Genomic DNA, 5132 nt, shown 5'->3' on the forward strand with positions numbered 1-5132 from the left:
TTATTTCTAAAGATTATCACAACATGCATAACCACTTGCAAGCATCCACAAAATCCCATCTTCTTGGTGATTCTTCATCCTGACAATCTGAAAAATAATTCTATCTATCACAATTGGCAGTATAAAATATATATGTATGTATATGTATATATAAACATATATGCATATATATATATATATATTTACACAAATCAAAACCCTCACAGAGAAAGTGTGAAAGTGTGTGTGTGTGTGTGTGTGTGTGTGTGTGTGTGTGTGAGACAGAGAGCAAGCCTAGGCAATATAAATTTGAGAGGAATGATGTTGATGATAAAGATGACTAAATACAATTTTTTCTTTTTAAATTTAAATTTAAAGTTGTTTTATTACATGACAATCCCAGTTTATTGACCCTCCTATTCTCCCCCCCATAACCGTCACCAAACGCCAACCCATCCACTTTCTGCTACCCAGGGACGGTAAGGGTAAGCTTTCCACTGGGAGTCTTCATAGTCTGTCATATCATTTGTGGAAGGGCCTAGGCCCTGCCCCATGTGCCTAAGCTGTGAAAGTATCCCTCTATGTGAGATGACCTCCCAAAGTCCATTCTTATACTAGGGATAAATAATAATTTATTACTAGAGGCCTCATAGACTGCCAAGTCATCCTAACTTACACCCACATTTAGAAAGTCTATGTGCAGTCTATACTGTTCTCCCAGATATCAGACTGGGGTGAATGAGCTCCCCTTTATTCAGGTCAGCTGATTCTGTGGGTTTCTTCAGATTGACCTCTTTGCTCATCACGCCTCTTTCTCTGTAACTAGATTCCAGGAATTAGGCCAGTGTTTAGGTGTGCGTGTCTGCTTCTGCTTCCATCAGCTACTAGATGAAGGCTCTAGGATAGCATATAAGGCAGACATCAATCTCATTATCATGGAAGGGCTTTAAAGGAATCTCATTATAGAGGAAGGGTATTAGAAGTAGCCTCTCTACTATTGCTTAGATTGTTAGTTGGATTCATCATTATAGATCTTTGGGCATTTCCCTAGTGCCAGATTTCTCCTTAATTCTATAATGGCTCCCTCTATTATGGTATCACATTTCTTGTTTTCCTCTATTCATTTCCCGTCTCAATCTTCCTCTTCCCTGATGTCCACATCTCCCTCCTCTTCTCCCCTTCTCTTTCTCACAACTCCCTCTTCCCTCTCTCCATGCCACTAATTTTCTCAGATCTTGTCAGTTTTCCTTTCTACAGAGGACCATGTATGTCCCTGTTAGGGTCCTCCTTGTTTCCTAGCTTTTCTTGTGGTGTGAATTGTAGGCTGATAATACTTTGCTCTATGTCTAACATCCATATATGAGATAGTACAAACTTTTTTTGTGATTTTATGACTGGGTGACCTCACTCAGGGTGGTTTCTTCTAGTTCCATCCATTTCACTGTGAATTTCAGGATTCCATTGTGTTTTTCCTTTGAGTAGTACTCCCTTGTGTAAATGTACCATATTATTTTTCCATCCATTCTTCAGTTAAGGAGCTTCTAGGTTGCTTCCAGGTTCTGGCTCTTACAAATAATACTGCTAAAAACATAGCTGAACAGATGTCCTTAGTCTAGGAATGAGCATCTTTTGGGTATATGCCTAAGAGTGGAATTGCTGAATCTTGTGTTAAACTGATTCCCATTTTCCTGAAGAACAACCATACTTATTTGCAAAGTACCTGTACAAGTTTGCACTCCCACTAGCAATGGAGCAGTGTGTCTCTTTCTACACATCCTCTCCAGCATAAACAGTTTGATATTTTTGATTTAAGCCATTTTGTCAGGAGTAAGATTGTATCTCAGAGTTCCCTTGATTTGCATTTCTCTGATGACTGAGGATACTGGGCACTTTCTTAAGTGTCTTTCAGCCATTTTACATTCCTGTATATTGAATTTTCTATTTAGTTCTTTAGTGCACTTTTTAATTGGATTATTTGGTAATTTTGTAATTAGCTTTTTCAGTTCTTTGTATGTTTTGTAGATTAGCCTGCTGTCAGATTTGGGGTTGGTGAAGATCTCTTCCCAATCTGTGTGCTGCCATTTTGTCTTTTTGACTGTGTCCTTTGCCTTACACTATCTTCTCTGTTTCAGGATATCCCATTTTTTACTTGTCAATCTCAGTGTCAGTGCTACTGATGTTATATTTTTCAGGAAGTGGTCTCCTGTTCGTCGTTCAAGGGTACCTCCCACTTTCTCTACTAAGAGATTCATTTTGGCTGGGTATATTTTGAGGTCATTAATCCATTTGGACTGTGTGCATGGAGATAGATATGGATCTATCTGCAGCCTTCTACAAGTCAGCATCCATTTATGCCCCCCCCCACCATTTGTTGAAGGTGCTTTCTTTTTCCACTGTAAATTAAGCTTCTCTGTCAAAAATCAGGTACTGGAAGGTAAGTGGGTTGATATCAGGGTTTTCAATTCAATTCCATTGGTCTACCTGTCTATTTTTGTGCCAATACCAAGCTGTTTTCAGAACTATAGCACTATAATAGAGTTTGAAGTCAGGGATAGATATGCCCCTGGAAGTTTCTTTATTGTACAGTGTTGTTTTGGCTACCTTGGTCTTTTGTTTTTCCATATGAAGGTGAGTATTATTATTTCAAGTTCTGTGAAGAACTGTGCTAAGATTTTGATGGGCATTGTACTGAATTTTTAGATTGCTTTTGGCAAGATTGGCATTTTTCTTATGTTGATCCTACTTATCCAAGAGCATGGAAGATCATTCCATTTTTCTGGTAACTTCTTTAATTTCTTTCTGTAAAGATACAAAGTTCTTATTATATATCTTTCATTTGTTTTGGTAAGCATTACCCCAAGATAGTTTATGTTGTCTATTGCTATCATAAAATGTGATGCTTTTCTAATTTCTTTCCTGGGCCCATTATTGTCTGAATATTTTAGGGCTACTGAGTTTTTTGAGTTAATCTTGTGTCTGGCCACTTTGTTGAAGATGTTCATCAACTGTAGGAGTTTTTTGGGTAGAGTTTTATGGATCTCTTATGTAAACAAGCATATCATCTGGAAATAGTGAAAGTTTGACTTCTTCCTTTCCAACTTTTATCCCCTTGATCTCCATTTGTTGTTGTATTGCTATAGCTAGTACTTCAAGTACAATACGGAAGAGAAATATAGAGAGGGGGCAGCTTTGTCTAGTTCCATATTGTAGTGGAATTGCATTGAGTTTCTATCCATTTAGTTTAATGTTAGCTGTTGGTTTGCTGCATATTGCTTTTAATATGGTTAGGTATATTCCTGTTATTCATGATCACTCCAAGACCTATATCATGAAGAGTTGTTGGAATTTGTCAAAGGCTTTTTCAGCGTCTAGTCAGATGAGCTTGTGGTTTTTCTTGTTAATATTTAAGATTACATTGATAGATTTTTGTGTGTTGAACCATCCCTGCATGGTGGATGATTTCTTTGATGTGTTCTTGAATTTGGATTGCCTGTATTTTATTGAGTATTTTTGAATCAGTGTTCATGAGAGATATTGGTCTGTAATTCTCTTTCTTACTTGTGTCTTTGTGGGGCTGGACAGATGGCTCAGCTGTTAAAGGCTAGGCTCAAAACCAAAAGTATAAGTTGTGTCTTTGTGTGGTTTGATTACTAGGGTAATTTTAACATCAGAAAAAGAGTTTGGTAATGTCTCTTTTGCTTCTATTTTGTGAAACACTTTGATAACTATTGGTATTAGCTGTTCTTTGATTTTCTGGTAGAATTCTGCACTGAACCTATCTGGCCATGCTTTTATTGGTTGAGAGAATTTCATGACTGTTTCAATTTTAATAGGAGTTATAGATCTATTTAAAATGCTTATTTTGTCTTGATTTAATTTGGGTAAGTGATATATATCCAGAAAATTGTCGACTTCCATTAAGTTTTTGAAATTTGTCTAGTACAGGTTTTGAAACTCTGACCTGAAGATTATATCTATTTCCTCTGTGTACGTTATTATGTCTCCCTTTTCATTTCTGATTTTGTTAATTTGCATATTCTCTCTGTCTTTTAGTTAGTTTGAATAAAGGTTTGTCTATCTCATTGATTTTTCTCAAAGCACCAACTCTTTGTTTCATGGATTCATTATTGTTTTCCTAGTTTAGACCTTATTGATTTCAGCCCTCAAATTGATTATTTCCTGGCAACTACGCCTCCAGGGTGAGTTTGTTTTTCTTTGTTCTAGAGCGTTCAATTGTGCTTTTAATTATCTTTTGTGACTATTCTCCAGTTTCTTCATGTGGGCACTTAGTACTATGAACTTTCCTCTTAACACTGTACCTATTGTGGTTTACTATATTGATGAGTATATGTCTGATTTTAGAGAAAGTTCCATGTGGTTCGGAGAAGAAGGTATAATTTTTTGTGTTTGGATGGAATGTCCTATAAATCTCTGTTAAAGCCAATTGTGTCATTAACTTCTGTTAGTTCTTTTGTTTATTTATTAATTTTCTGTCTATTAGTCCTCCCTAGTGCTGAGAATGGGGTGTGGAAGTTTCCCACTATATGTGGGTGTTTGTATTTGGGCATTAGATGTTCAGAATTAAACTTCATCTTGATGGATTTCTCCTGTGATGAATAAGAAATGACCTTCTTACTCTCTTTTGATTGATTTTAGTTTAAAGTCTAATTTGGTAGATATAAGTATTGCTACACCCATTTGTTTCTTTGGTTCATCTGATTGGAAAGTATTTTCCCAACCCTTGACTCTGAGGTAACATCTGTCTTTGGAGTTGAGGTGTGTTTCTTGTATGCAGCAGAAGGATGGATTCTGTTTTCCTGTCCATTCTTTTAGCCTGTGCCTTTTTATAGGCTAGTTAAGACCATTAATATTGAGATATATTAATGATCAATGATTATTTATTATTGTTTGTTTTGGATATGTTGTTGTTCATATTGTGTGTGCACCCCACCATTTTTCTTTTGGCTGTTGGTAACATGGGATTATCTATTGCCTATGTTATCATGGGTGTAGTTAATTTTCTTGTTTTGGGGTTTTCCTTCTAGATCTTTTTGAAGAGTTGGATTAGTTGGTGTGTATTGTTTAAGTCTCGTATTTTTCAAGGAATGTCTTGGTTTCTCCAACAATAGTGATTGAAAGCTTTGCTAGATATA

The sequence above is a fragment of the Phodopus roborovskii genome, unplaced genomic scaffold (assembly GCF_943737965.1).
Source record: "Phodopus roborovskii unplaced genomic scaffold, PHOROB, whole genome shotgun sequence".
Taxonomy (NCBI): Eukaryota; Metazoa; Chordata; class Mammalia; order Rodentia; family Cricetidae; genus Phodopus; species Phodopus roborovskii.